General features: G+C 44.8%; 1 long non-coding RNA gene across 1 annotated transcript; it reads right to left on the reverse strand.

Annotated features, from left to right (window-relative positions):
• Window positions 1-6,688: 6,688 nt before the first annotated feature.
• On the reverse strand, window positions 6,689-10,656 carry LOC309357402. Its single transcript, XR_014163115.1, has 3 exons — window positions 10,388-10,656; window positions 9,693-9,777; window positions 6,689-7,004 (listed from the first exon to the last, which is right to left on the reverse strand). It is a non-coding gene; the product is annotated as an uncharacterized lncRNA (long non-coding RNA).
• Window positions 10,657-15,576: the final 4,920 nt, after the last annotated feature.

Here is a 15,576-nt window from a genome sequence, read left to right on the forward strand (position 1 = left end):
ACAGTTAGGCAACTTGACGCGCTGTAGGGAGTGAATCATTCGCTGCTGATATCCAAAAGCCCTTTGTTTCCTTGAATGAAATTATCCACTTCTCTCTCCCCACACCCACCCTTCCCCTGGTCTCATGCGCAACATTTATTTAGGGCTGATAGTGGGGCAAGATCTTCCTCTGTGGCAGATAAGTGGAATTCAGACGTGACGCTGCTTCCAGCATTCACAAGGTATAAACAGGATGGAGATTTTTTAAGTGACTCATGATTGGCAGCCATTGATTTTGGAGGGCACAGGCAGGACAGTCAACGGTATTTAGGTCGTTAGTCCAGATCAAATGCATTTAGCAGGAATAGACGACCGTACTTATTTGTTGGCATTGCATGGCCTACATTGTTTTAGATCAGTAGGTTCTGCTGGGGCAAGGAAGCATTTGTCATTTACCCTCAGTGGAGCAAGGGGTTAGGGAGACTTATTTAAGACAAGGGCTGCAGTCTCTCAGGGAGAACCTTCTGGAGGGTCACACAACAGCATGGGCAGGTCTAGAGGAAAAATGGGTGAAGTAATAGGTGTGAGGGGACACTGGTGGTGCTGTGGGTTAAACCACTGAGCCTAGGGCTTGCCGATCAGAAGGTCTGCGGTTTGAATCCCCGCGACGGGGTGAGCTCCCATTGTTTGGTCCCTGCTCCTGCCAACCTAGCAGTTTGAAAGCACGTCAAAGTGCAAGTAGATAAATAGGTACCGCTCCGGCAGGAAGGTAAACGGCATTTCCGTGCACTGCTCTGGTTTTCCAGAAGTGGCTTAGTCCTGCTGGCCACATGACCCGGAAGTTGTACGCCGGCTCCCTTGGCCAATAAAGCGAGATGAGCGCCGCAACCCCAGAGTCGGCCACGACTGGACCTAATGGTCAGGGGTCCATTTACCTTTACCTAATGGGTGTGAAATTCCTCCTCCTTCTCATTCTTAGCCAAGTAAGATTGTCTTCCATAAACATAGTCTTAATTAGTACATAAGTGACTGTGAAGGCCAATTCTAGATCCACACGTCCTTCCACATTGGGGACATAGGTTTCCGGGCAGGAGTTGATCATGGTGAGGGTTTGCTGAGCGTGCCTTCCTCTTAGCATGTCCTGAGTTTGAGTGTCTTCAAAGCCCATGACACCTTTCCTAAAGGCTGCTCTCCAATTGGAGCGCTCGCTGCATGTGAATTTCCTCTGTATGCTTCTGTTTACACACCTCCATCCAAGTAAACATTAGGCCGTTTAACTGCTTAGACACATTTCAGCAGATCTGGTGAGGGGGCATGACCTAGGAAGACTTCCGAGGGGCAGCTATAGGGGTCCTGGAGAGCTGCAACTGGCCCACACAGGGGAATTTCCCCACCTCTAAGCTACAGCAATGAACCAAGGTTACACGGAATTCCCTTGTTTCAGTAAAACCCTTACTAGGCTTTGATTAACTTTTGCAAAAGACAAAACAGTGATTATAATTGAATAAGTTAATACCAAGAAATGAGAAACATCTAAAGAAGGCAGTCAAGGAAAGAAAAGAATAACTCAAATTGAGGTGGTGGACAGAAGTCAACACAAAAGGCTAGAGTGCTTAGGTCTGATAATTCAGAATAATAATTATGGGTTATTGGTGGAGGAAAAGATATTTAGTTATTATATATTTTTTATTCTTAGTTTTAGTTTTAATTTTGGATGGAATTTATCTGTATAGGTATGTAAAGCAAAACTCAATATTAATTATTTTTAAAAAAGAGAAAAAGAATTCCCCTGGGAAAGTTCACTCCATTATCTTGAAATTCTGAAGACGTTTTCCTTGAATGGCAACCATTAAAATTGGTCCTACTTTTGACCAAACCTGGGTGGTGCTTTCTTGGTCTGTTTTAAAACTGGCACAGCAGTGGCTAACTTGGGCAGATCAATGATGCCAAGCTAGCTATCAGAACTAATATAATCTTGAAGGGCTTTGCCTGATGCACCTCAGTGAAAACTCTTAAATAGATGGAACACGTTTTATTCAGTGTCGAGCGAGAGACCAGAAAATGTGGGGATGACACAAAGCAGTCAGTTGCAATGCAGCTGCAATGAAGGACAAATTAAACAAACAAATAGAGAACTTTTATTAGTTATGATATATTCATATATTTTCTGTATTTTGGAAAGTGAGGACAGTTTGGCTGTTGTTGTTGTTGCTGTTGTTGTTTTTTACCCACCCTTTACTCCAAGGTCCCAGGGCAGCTTACAATGATTTAAATTACAACATTAAGAAAAATTATTAAAACAACTGAGGGCTCATCCACACTTTTTTGCTTGATCCACATTTTGATCATGGCCTGTATCAATTAGTTTCTTTTTGTTCCATGGCTGTGCCTTGTGAAAATTCAAAAATCAGTGAAAATGCTCAATTAGTTCTTTATCAGAAAAGCAGAAAATCTGAAAAGAGATTTTGCTCAACCAACCTTCAATTCAGTGGGTAAGATCGTATTTTTTTTTTGCAAGGCACAGCTGCAGAACTAGGAGAAAAGCCCTCGTACCCAGTAGAATTAACTGATCGAAATACGGATTGTAGGATGAGTCCCTACAATTACAGAAATAAGATGGGTGCTGAAAATATGCACCTTCCCTTCAAAGCAGGGGGCTGATCCAGCAGAAGCAATCAATGAATTGCTTTTCATAGAATAGCACCACACACTAGGACCCTCGTACCTACGGGACCACCCCTCCTGGTATGCCCCACGGAGGACCTTAAGGTCCACAAATAACAACACTTTGGAGGTCCCAAGCCGTAAGGTGGTTAGATTGGTCTCAACTAGGGCCAGGGCCTTTTCAGTACTGGCCCTGACTTGGTGGAACGCTCTGTCACAAGAGACCAGGGCCCTGCTGGACGTGACATCTTTCTGCAGGGCCTGCAAGACAGAGCTGTTCCACCTGGTCTTTGGTTTGGACTCAGACTGGCCCTTATGTTTCCCTCCCCTTGTGGCTTTGATTTATGGGCTACTACTCAAATGAGGCTGCATTTTAAATTGTATTTTAACCTGCATTTTAATAAACTGGTTTTTTGTGTGTGTCTGTTTGTTTGCCCCCCCATTATGTTTTATTGTAATTTTATTGGTGTTAGCCACACTGAGCCCATCTCTGGCCAGGGAGTAAAAGTAAAGCTAAAGGGACCCTTGACCATTAGGTCCAGTCGTGTTTGACTCTGGGGTTGCGGCGCTCATCTCACTTTATTGGCTGAGGGAGCCGGCGTACAGTCATGTGGCCAGCATGACTAAGCTGCTTCTGGTGAACCAGAGCAGCGCACGGAAATGCCATTTACCTTCCCGCCGGAGCGGTACCTATTTATCTACTTGCACTTTGAAGTGCTTTCAAACTGCTAGGTTGACAAGAGCAGGGACCGAGCAATGGGAGCTCACTCCGTCGCGGGGATTCAAACCGCCAACCTTCTGATCAGCAAGTCCTAGGCTCTGTGTTTTAACCCACAGTTCCACCTGCGTCCCTAGCCCAGGGAGAGCGGGCTAGAAATAAAATATTATTATTATTATTATTAAATAGAAACATAGAGTTACAAGGGACCCAAGGGTCATCTAGTCCACCCCCAAATCAGTGGTCAAGTAGTGAGCATCTATTTTTGGCTGGTGGCTGGGTGATGGACTGCTGCTTTCTGCATCCCATCTGGAGGCAACCAGATGCAAAGGAGGAGGTCAGGGCACCTGCACCTCGAGGGTTGTCCTGCAGGGAGGATGCTGGCTGATGCAGCGTCCCAGGTGAGTGCGATAAAAAAACGACCCTTTGCTGAAACTCCCTGGGCCTGTCTTCCTCTGCACCTCCACCACCCTGATCCATAGCTCAAGGAGCAGCAGCAGCCTGGAAGCCCGGGAGGAAAGCCTGGGAATGTGTAGGCTGTGCTGAGAATAAGGCCAGGATGGCCGGGACACTGCAAAGCAGGAAGGGAGATCAGCTGCTCCCCTTTGTCCCACTAGCAGCAGATCCCACTATTAGCTTTGGCACAGGAAAGGGAGGCTTTGAAAAGAGGAATGCTTTTTCCTGCCGAAAGGAGGCCAGTCTGGGCCTGGTTTCAGCTGGCATTTCCGATTGCAGCAGGAGCAGCAGCCCCAAATGCAATGTTCCCAAGCCCAGCCCTGCAGCGATCAAGTTCTTGCCTCACGTGTGACCTCCTTTTCTTTTTTCCAGGGTGAAGATCCTTGGGGAGGGGCAAGAATGGTAAGCCAGCACACACAGCTCCCCTGATCAGCTTCCCAGCACATTGCAATTAGGTGATTGCAGCCGGCAGGCTGGATCATGCGCCTTTCACGTGCCTCACAGCAGCCCTCTTGGAATGGGAAAACAGGTGCTAAGTGGGGCACCCACTTAGAGGCGAGATGTGGAGGAAGAGGAGAGGGCAAGGAATGTATCATTATTGGGATATATCGTTTTCCTGCTCACATCCCTCTCTCAGGTGGAGAATGCTCACTTCCCCAACCAGTTCCCTCCCCTGATTTTGCAATTAGCACCAGAGGGGAAAGGGACAGGATGGGAACAGTACAGGGGTACCTCGGGTTAAGTACTTAATTTGTTCTGGAGGTCCGTTCTTAACCTGAAACTGTTCTTAACCTGAAGCACCACTTTAGCTAATGGGGCCTCCTGCTGCTGCCGCGCTGCCGGAGCACGATTTATGTTCTCATCCTGAAGCAAAGTTCTTAACCTGAAGCACTATTTCTGGGTTAGCGGAGTCTGTAACCTGAAGTGTATGTAACCTGAAGCGTATGTAACCTGAGGTACCACTGTATTGCAGATGGGTCCCAGAATAGCAGAAGCAGGTAGAGCTTCTGTTAGCGTTGGGTGGAAGCATGTGAGAGAGCCGTCAGTGGTGGCCAGACTTGGCCACCCAGCTGTTTTTGGACTACAACTCCCATCATCCCTAGCTAAGAGGACCAGTGGTCAGGATGATGGGAATTGTAGTCCCAAAACAGCTGAAGGGCCGAGTTTGGCCACCACTGCGCTAGGTGGATGGGTGGACGGGTGGACAGCATTGGTGGAAGGATATGCCTGGGGAGAGTCCTGACTCCATAGAGCCTGGCTAAAAAGTTTATATTTGCCTCTTGGGGAGCAGCCAGTACATTGAATTCAGGGGAACTCCAGTGTTGGCTATCCATCTTGGGCTGCAAGAAATGTGACATCTTGTGATTTTCTGAGGGTTGTTACCCTATTTACTTTCAAAAATATGCCAAGGACTAATGCTGCAGGCATTAATTCTATTATACATTCTTATGGTTTGTTTGTTTTTTTAAATGCTATGGTTAGTTTACTAATTGACTGAAGCTGCAGCAGGACAAGGTCTTGTGAAGTAGTCGTACCTTGTTTGTCGAACGCCTTGGTACTCTTAGGTTTGGGCTCCCTGACGCCGCAAACCTGGAAGTGAGTGTTCCGGTTTGCGAATGTTCTTTGTAACCCAAATGTTCAACGCTGCTTCCAAGGCTTTCGATTGGCTGCAGGAAGCTCCTGCAGCCAATTGGAAGCCGTGCCTTGGTTTTCAAACATTTTTGGAAGTCAAACGGACTTCTGGAATAGATTCTGTTTGAGAACCGAGGTACAACTCTAAAAGACTTCACTTCCAAGGCAGCAAAGACAAGCCTTTTTCAATGTGTAGTAAAGGAAGGCAAGGCAGTGGTCCTCAAATGCCTACAACTGGCCCCTCGTTTTCACCTGTGAAGTGTTGGATCCCCCTTGTTGCTTCACAGTGACCTGGCGTTGTTCTGTGTCTGTTCAAAGGAGGGCATGCCTCATCCATCCTTTCCCCTCATGTATAGATTTGTGGAGGCTGGCATTTGCTATTTATGAACATGCTGACACCAGAGAACTTTAAATATAGGCCAACTAGTCATGCTATTGTGATAAGAAAGCAGCATGCATTCTCACTCTCCCTTCCCTTCCTGAAACACACACAATGCTTGGCTGCATGGACATGACAATGGTAACAAAGATGCAAACCTCCATCCTTGCCCACTTCAGAAATTCCCTTAGACAGTCCCTTGGCATTTGTTGCACCATCGGATTGTTCAAGGATGTGCACAGCCTTCACCTCCCTCCTGAGTGACCTACATATCAGACCCAAACAAATTAAGAGCTGACTAATAGTCTCGTTGACCGTAGGAGGTTGACTTGGTTATTTTGGGCTTAAGAAATTGTCCTTGTCTGCTTCCTGATGGGTGAACCTAAATGAGCTGCAGGCAATATAGGCTCAGTAAGAAATACATACAGCACTTGAAATGAGCTCTGTAGGCCATGGCAATATAGAAGTGGATTGTCAGGGAATGGGGTAGTGTCTCTCACATATTCTGAGTTTTTTTTTTTTCAGGCTTATGCCTGTGGGGTGAAATCATGCTCCTTGTTTGTTTCAATCGAGCCAGGGCTTTCCCATCAAACAAAAATTTAAAAAAGAGAAAATTGCAAAAAAAAAGAAAAGAAAAGAAAAGAAAAAGAAAAAGTAAAGGAAGAAGAAAAACAGGTTTGCTGAGTTACAGTCATGGAAGATGAATCAGCTGCGTTTGTGTGGAGCCTTAGAAGTGCACAAGGGTTTTTGACATTCTGCAAACTCATTTAAAAAGTCAAGTTTATTTCTACAAAACAATACAATATAAAACATAAAAAGGAGAGAGAAATAAATGGCAAGAGCAATTGTAATATACTGAGACTTCCCCAAAGAATAAAAAGTTCCAGAATTCATGCTACATACATTGCCAAATATCTATAACTGCCAGTGCTCTCTGGTTCTGTAAGTCTTTGTTGAGTGCATATGTAATAAAGTATGAAATGATTGTGGGTTCTTTTTTCTTTACACGACTCAGATTTTCTGTGCTATTTCTTCTGCTTTTGCTGTCCAAATCATTCTGCACCATGCTGTTAAGTTTAGGCTATCCAGATTTTTCCACTGCCAAGTGATGGCTTCCTTGGCCAGAATTAGCAACTGTGAAATCACTTCCTTCGAACTGATATCCTTTTTAATGTCCTGTAAACAGAGGAAGCAAAAAAAAAAAATCTGCAGTAAATTCAATATCATAGCCTGTCATACTAATCAGTTTCTTACGTACATAGGACCAAAACTTTCATTTCGGAGTGCATTCGCACTGGAAAGGGACATTCTGGAAGTTCATTAAAAACAAAACAAAAGCAAAGACCATCATTTGATAATCTAAATGGGAAATGCTATAGAAAGATAACATTTAAATCAGGGGTGACTAACCTTTGCCAGCCATGTTTAAGGTTAGGCAACTCTCTGAGGGCTACAGATCATGCACATACTCTTACACACCACGCACAGACACTCACCAAACATATAGCAAGCACAAACCCACACACAGGAACATAAGAAGCTGAGTCAGGCTACTGGCCCATCTTGCTCAAGGCTGTCAACACTGACTGGCAGCTGCTTTGCATTCCTAGCCCTACCAGGAGATCCAAAGACTGAATCTGGGACCTTCTCCATGTAGCTCAAATGCTCAACCACTGAGTTACAACATACCGTACACATACATACAGGAACATTCTCTCTCACCTCCTCCCACCCTGACCTTCATCCTATCAGAGAGCTAAGAAGTTTAAACCTCTCTTCTGCTCAGTGCTGGGATTCCAACACAGGTCCTCTCCCCACCCATTCAACAGATGGTGGATCTGGTGATCATGCAGTGGATCGATTTCTCTCTTCACAAGGCCAGGATCTCATACTGTGCAAAATAAATAAATAGCGTGCACTCCCATGAATAAGATGCACAAGACACAATATGGCATTTGCTCGCCCCAAGGTCATGTGGCTCAACTGGTAATATGAGAATCATACAGTCACAAAATTGTCAAGTTGGAAGGGACCCCAAGGGTCATCTAGTCCAACCCCCTCAAGGACCACCTCAGTTTCCTGTGCATCAATGAAGCTAATCTGTTTAATTTGAGCTTCTGGCCTGGTTTTCCTGACCTGGTATATTAATTTTATTTCCTGGTTGTGATGTACAGTCCGTACCGTGCAAGGTTTGCATTTGCTTTTGTTCCCTGGGTAGATCCTTGACCTCAGGATGGTGCATAATAACAGTAGATTTCTTGTGGAGGGCAGGGATGAGGAACGTCAGAGAATTCTGATGAAAACGGAAGTGGAAATATCCAATGTTCACTTACTGTATTTGTCCCCATGTCCAGAATGGAAATCAGTCCAGCAAATATGATCAGTATTTGCTGTTGCTTTTAGTCTGCAAGCAGTGAGTGCACAATCGGTCACATCCGCCCACCCCACCATTTGAATAGCATTTCTTTTGAACTGAAACGAGTGGGGTGGAACAATGTAACAGCAATATAACTTACATAATTTATGTAATCACGCAAGAGGGGTAATTTCCACCACAGTTGACAGAGAGACGAACAACGTGGTTTTTAGCAAAAGGGGAACTGCAGTGGAATGGAAACCTCGCTGCATGCGGCTCATGCGGGGCAGAATGGAAAGTGATGCCCTCCTTACATCCCTAGGAGGGACTGGCTTCTCCAGCTGTGGGAAGAAGGGGATAGCTGAAAAATGATGGAGCTCAGATCCGAGGCCCGAAGGTGACCGCGATGGGTAGGCTCATGGGTAGCCTGGCCCCATTCTGAAGGTGCACACGGGAAAGACCAAGGCTCAGTGGCAGAACATCTGCTTTCCAGGCGGGATCTGGTCCCAAGTCTTATCTCCAATGGCATCTCCAGGTAGGGCTGGGAGAAATCTCCCCCAGGAAACACTAGAGAGCCGCTAGCAGTCAGGGTAGACAATTCTGAGTCAGATGGACCAATTGATCTGACTTGGTATAAAAACTAATACTTCTTGTATTCACATGCCATATTTGAAAATGATGGGGGAATGCATGTACAGTTGTACCTCGGGTTACATACGCTTCAGGTTACAGACTCCGCTAACCCAGAAATAGTGCTTCAGGTTAAGAACTTTGCTTCAGGATGAGAACAGAAATCGTGCAGTAGCAGTGCAGTGGCAGCAAGAAGCCCCATTAGCTAAAGTGGTGCTTCAGGTTAAGAACAGTTTCAGGTTAAGTATGGACCTCCGGAACGAATTAAGTACTTAACCCAAGGTACCACTGTATATACCACAGTCATGGGAATGAAAACAGCAACTACATTTGAGCTGGTGTGGTGTAGCAGTTAGAGTAGGGGTCAGCAACCTTTTTCAGCCATGAGCCAGTCCACTGTCCCTCAGACCATGTAGTGGGCCGGACTATATTTTGAAAAAAAATATGAATGAATTCCTATGTCCCACAAATAACCCAGAGATGCATTTTAAATAAAAGCACACATTCTACTCATTTTAAAACACGCTGATTCCCGGACCATCTGCGGGCTGGATTGAGAAGGTGATTGGGCTGCGTCCGGCCCACGGGCCTTAGGTTGCCTACCCCTGAGTTAGAGCATGGGACTAGGACTTGGGAATCCAGGGTTCTGGCCCTTGCTCAGTCACGAAGCTCACTGAGCGACCTTGGGCCAGCCACCGCCTCTCTCCCTAACCTACTTTGCAAGGTTGTTGTGGGGATTAAATTGGGGGAGGCAGAGCCACGTATGCCAGCTTGAGCTCCTTGGAGGAAAAGGTAGGATGTAATTCAGATAGATAGCTAGATCAAGCAAAACAAACAAACAAAACAATAAACTTAGCAAAACATTGCAGCTTTTTTACCCTGTCCATTGCCTGCGAAGACCAGCCACCCACAGGAAATACTTGCCGTGCTTCTAGGAGAAGTCTAGCTTTGGAGATGGATTACCTTCATGGAAGAGGAACACAGAACAATGTCTATAGACATTCCCTCAACTTCAGCGAGCCAGGATTTAATCCACGATAATCTGAATCCTTCAAAGAGTATAATCCAATGATTATCTACTGTGCGCGTGCACACACACACACACGATTCTTACGACACCTTATAAAACCGACTATTAGGACATGGCACTGGTCAAACAATATTCTAATCAATACACAAGGCACGAGGTGGGAAGACAAACAATGCTGGGTGGAGTGAGGAAATGACCAGACAAAGCATCTTCCAAGGATAGGAAGGTGGATGAGCATAACGCAAGGGGAAATCCTAAGCGCAAAGCCTGACCCCATTATAAGGTCAGAGAACATTTTGAAATCTCATGCTGGAAGATCAAGGCTGAGGCTCTGCCTTTAAAGGAAGGACTGATTTATTATTTAAATGTACCCAGTCACTTTCCCTGGAGAAATCTGCCTTGAGGTTCTGGATCAGACCTCCGTGCTCATCCATGCGCCGGTGATCACTAGGCATCTTCAGCATGTTTACATCAGCTGTGGATCACATCCCTACACCATCACCACTGTAGATGCAAATCGTGAGTTCCAGGAACCAAGCTCACCCTTCCCATCTTGCTGGATGGGGCTGATGGGAATTGGTGCCCAACAACACCTGGAGGGCCGCAGGTTCCCCACCCTGGTTTACAGGAAGCACTTAGGAATTCTCTGAAGGATCTGACCTCCTTCTGGCTCTGTTCTGCCACTCTGCGGAGGACAAATTCATGAGCCTGATTCCTGGAGCTAACAATTGGCACCTGCACTGGGAATGCCATAGTGACGCAATCCATAACTAATAACTTCATCATACAGGTTTCTGTGTCAGTAAGAAAACCAATGCCCATGTTTATATAGTACTCTGGGCACCTAGTTTTATTCTGAGACTGTTGTTCCAAAGAGAGAGAGAATGAATTTGCCATATGCTGAGACAAACAACCATTGGTTTCCAAGAGGATCACATGGTCTCGCCTTCTCGGCTCCACCAGGTTCTAGCCAATGGTTCACCCTGCTATGTTTATCTACAGATTCAATGCACAGTATGTGGGTTGCCTACAACAATTGCTGGAACAGCTCCTGAGCCAACGAGCCAGAACGGCTTCCAGCCAAGGAAATACACATGACCCAACTTGTACACCATGCCTGCTATCCAGCAGAAACAAAGCACCAAGATAAAGTTCTCATTTAACACACACTTTCATGGCTATTTTTTTGGAACGATGGGCAGTCCCATAGTAGCAAGTCCATCTGTTCTGGAATAGGTGGGTGGGTGATGTCTTCTAGAAACACATACACCCCACAAAGCTGTAGTTTCCATGGAGGGACAGATGGGTTTCTGCCAGGCCTAAGAAGGCTGGGCGTGACCTCAGAAGGTCAAGATTTGGGCTGCAGCACTGTGGATGCCAGTTAGCTACCAGGTTCAAGGTTGTGGTTCTAGTCTATAAAGCTCTATACAGCCTGGATACTCCAAAATCAGTGCCATGAAGTCAGTGGATTAGAAGGACTAGGCTAGTACCCTAAATGTTCCCCTGGTGCAGCCTTTCTCAACCTGTGGGTCCCCAGTTGTTGTTGAACTACAACTCCCATCACCCCTAGCTATCAAGGGCAGAGCTCAGGGATGATGGGAGTTGTAGTCCAACAACATCTGGGGACCCACAGGTTGAGAACTGCTGCCCTAGTGCCTTCTTCTCAAACCCAGGAAGCTTCTGCCTATCTTAGGGAGGGAAGTGTGTGCTCTGATGGGTTCCAGAGACCTCGCACCACCTTCCCAAAGTTTGCCCAGCTTTGAGAAGGAGGCAAGAGGGCGCCAGCATCCTGTTTGAGCCTTGACACCTCCTTCCCAAAGCCTGGGAAGCTTCTGGCTTAGAGAGGAAGCACGATGCTCACATGTACCCCATCCCCATTCCCAATCTCCCTAACTGTTCCCCTATGAAAAATGTCACCACACACCACTGGCCAAAAATATGGTCTCTCCATGGGGTAGAAGTAGGAAGTAAGCTGGGTTGCTGTTGTTTCTTTAAAGTCTGGCACCAGGGCATTAGCAGATGGAAACATCAGGAGATACAGCTGAACGTAAGAAGAGCCTGGTGGATCAGGCCAATGTCCCATCTGGTCCAGCATCCTGTTCTCACATAGACTGGCCAGTTGCCTCTCATGAAATATCAGGGTGATATACGACAATATAAAAACATAAGACAATCACGAAGATGACTTACTTCTCAAGAAAATTTTAAATGACTGTGCAGATCTGTTGGCATCCGTGTGCATGAACAATTTCACCAGAACATGAACTACTAATTTATTATTCTTCAGTGGAATATCAGGAGGGATAAAATCATCCCCTGATCCCCACCTAGGGTGGTGGTGTTATGACAGGGTTGCCATATTTCAAAGAGCAAAAAAGAGGACAACTTCTACTTTTAACTACAGATTGCTATGACGACTCTCATTTCACATACTCATGAAAAAGAGGATGTTTCCTGGAAAAACAGGACATATTTGACCCATGGATTTGAAATGGCAACGTTTCAGTTGCAATTAAAACTATTAGCCAAAACGCTAACAAGTTATGTAACGTGTTATTTCATATAGCTGGAAAATCAGTTATGACTCTTAACAAGTGTGAGTGCAAAGAGAGGTTTACTGGTCCATGGTTTTTTTGTTCTTGTTTTTATCATGTATTTTCTGTTTTTATGGATGAAGAGCAGTATACAAATTAATTAATTAATTAAAAGTTTTTTTAAAAATGCTGTACCAATACTGGTTTATTCCACACACTTGGAACTTGTGATGAAAGGAAAGCAGAATTTCTGTTTCCATTTTGCAGGTTAGGCAACTGAGGCACGCCAAGGGAAAGGATTACTTGAGTTTCCTTCCTGCTGTTTAGAACACTGGTTTAACAGTCCTATGAATAATCTAAATCTCTTGCAAGTAGTTGTTAGCAACCATGAAAGCAATAGGAGAGTATGATGCTGAGGCTGCAGATGTAGCCAACATTACATCCTTTGAAGTCTGACCAACTGAGCATCCCAGAAATGACTTTCGGGAGAATTTAGTGTAGGGATGGTCAGCATTCTAAGCCAGGGGTTAGCAAACTTTCAGCAGGGGGCCGATCCACTGTCCCTCAGACGTTGTGGGGGGCCAGCCTATATTTTGTAAAAAAAAAAATATGAATGAATTCCTATGCCCCACAAATAACCCAGAGATGCATTTAAATAAAAGCACACATTCTACTCATGTAAAAACATGCTGATTCCCGGACCGTCTGCAGGCAGGATTGAGAAGGCAATTGGGCCAGATCCGGCCCCCGGGCCTTAGTTTGCCTACCCATGTTCTAAGCAAACTGAATCCACACCTTTTTGACTGCTCTATGGGTTGGAACTAGGGCTGCCATATTTCAAAAAATAAAAACCAGGACACGCCGAAAGTTCTTGAACTTTTTTTAAGGAAAGTCCCAAAATTGATGAGCTTTTTTTAGGGAAATGCCAAACAAAAACACACAGATTGGTGTGGAAATGGGGCAGAACAGACTCTTGAATGAACATGTGGAATGGACACAGACCAGAAATAGACTGATGATCTACAATTCAGAGTGATTCTCCTCTGTGTGTCACAGATAGGTGAATGATAAGCCTTGCCATTGGGGGAGAGCCATTCTACCATCCACTTTTACAAAAAAGAAATGAAAAAAACTGATGAGTTGTGCACTCTCACCCAAAGGCTGCACAACAGCGATGGCACCTTAAGATACAGTCTCTTAAAGAGGCACTGTTATAAAAAAAACAAATTTAGATCCAGTGGTTTGGGAGACCTACCTCCCACTTTCAAATATTCCGTTATTGAGCAAGGTAATGAAGTGGGAGGTGAAAGAACGGCTCCAAGCCGTGTTGAATGATACTGGTTGTTTGGCTCCATTCCAATTTGGCTGCAGGCCCAGTTCTGGGATCATAACCTGATGACTTACATTGAAGAATGGATTGGGAGAGTGCAACCCTACTGATTCTCCTGGCCCTCCCAGTGACTTTCAATACCAACAACCATGTCCTAACCAGTCTCAGCACCCTTAACAAACTACAGTCCTCAGAGGGAAACCATGACTGCTAAAAGTGCTATCACACTGCTTTATGTGAATGTGGTCTTGCTTTTGCTCATCTGATGTTGTTTTAAACTTTAAGAGTTCCACCAGGTAGCTTACAACGGGACTGTTAAATGACCATGTGAAACTACTCTTCTTCCTTTTGGCATGCAGTTATAAAAACAAATTAATTGCCATGTTAAAAGAAGTCTGAACTTTGCCCTACTTCCCCCAGTGACTTGGAAGAGCCATTTCAGTTGTGGCGGCACTTGAGTGCTTTGGGCTAGGATGTCCATGTGCTCTTCTCACCTGTAACCCAAATATGGATTGTTATATGCCATGCCAATCTCTGAATGGTGTGAAATTCCATGGGTACCAGGCGTTTTGCCCAGGACTGGTGGTGTCTTTATCATATATGGTGGTTGACCTTTTTTTTTTTTGACAAAGTTGTTGCCACACATCCAGATTTTCCCAGGCATTTTGCAAATAATTGCAAGATGTCCGGGAAATTCCAGATATATGGCAACCCGAGTTTATGTACACATATACAACCAGGGCCTGGAGGAAGAATACCAGCATTACACTCTAAGAGGGCCCTCTGCTTCTCTTATAGGTGCAGTGTGCTTGGGTCAACAAATTGAGAAATCAGCCATGTCCTCTTGTTAGCCTTTGTCCCAGCCGTCCCACATGGTGCTTAGACCCCTGATTCCTTTGCTTGCCAAATCAATTGCAAAACTGACACCTTTCTCCTGTTTGCTTACGATTTCCACTCTGAGATCCTAAACACCAACACACAGCTGGAGGAGGGTCCAGTACATCTTTGCCCTCCTGGTGGCTTCCTGGAAGGGATAATAGCTGGCCATCATCAGGCTTTGTTCTTCCAGTGACCCCCATCCATCCACCTTAATTTGCTGAGCTAGCCCGGCTCATAAGCATGAACAAAATCCAGGGTCTTCCATGTTTAGCACAATTGAATCAAACCTTGATTAATTCTAATTTTTACTAATTCTAGGATTTATGGGTGACTTGCACCCACAGACTCTGGCCCCTAGAACATATAATAAAATATACAAAAAATAACCACAGAGAAAACAATGCACACTCTTTCTTTCTTTCTTTCTTTCTTTCTTTCTTTCTTTCTTTCTTTCTTTCTTTCTTTCTTTCTTTCTTTCGTAAATGCTTTAAAAACATTAAGTCAGCAAATGCCCCTGTGATTTCTTTATCCACCCTCTATCGATTTCAAATTCCTCCATAATGCCAGTGTGCCATTATTCTCTATTCCTTTACCTATGCAGATTAATAGCATATGATATTACAGCTCCTTTAGCCATGCAGATTAATAGTGCATGATATTGTAGTTCCTTTAGCCATGCAGATTAATGGTATATGATATAATAGTTTATACAGGCACTCTAAACACAGTTGAGCAACTTGTCGAAGTTGGGTAACTTGTGATAAGATGGAACATGTTCAACACAGTGAGAAAAAGCAATTGGTAGTACTCAACTAAGAATCACTCCAAGTAGACCCATTAACATGAATGATGTTTGGTTCTTTAATTTCAACAGGTCTACTCTGTGTAAAACTTAGTTGAGTGCCACCCAATATGACCACGTATGTATTTCATGCTTTTCCACTCAATTTGCATTTAATAAGCACCTAGACTGGTTCTGAGCAGCAGTT

The sequence above is a fragment of the Podarcis melisellensis genome (genome assembly GCF_964234715.1).
Source record: "Podarcis melisellensis genome assembly, chromosome: 15".
NCBI classification, from domain to species: Eukaryota; Metazoa; Chordata; class Lepidosauria; order Squamata; family Lacertidae; genus Podarcis; species Podarcis melisellensis.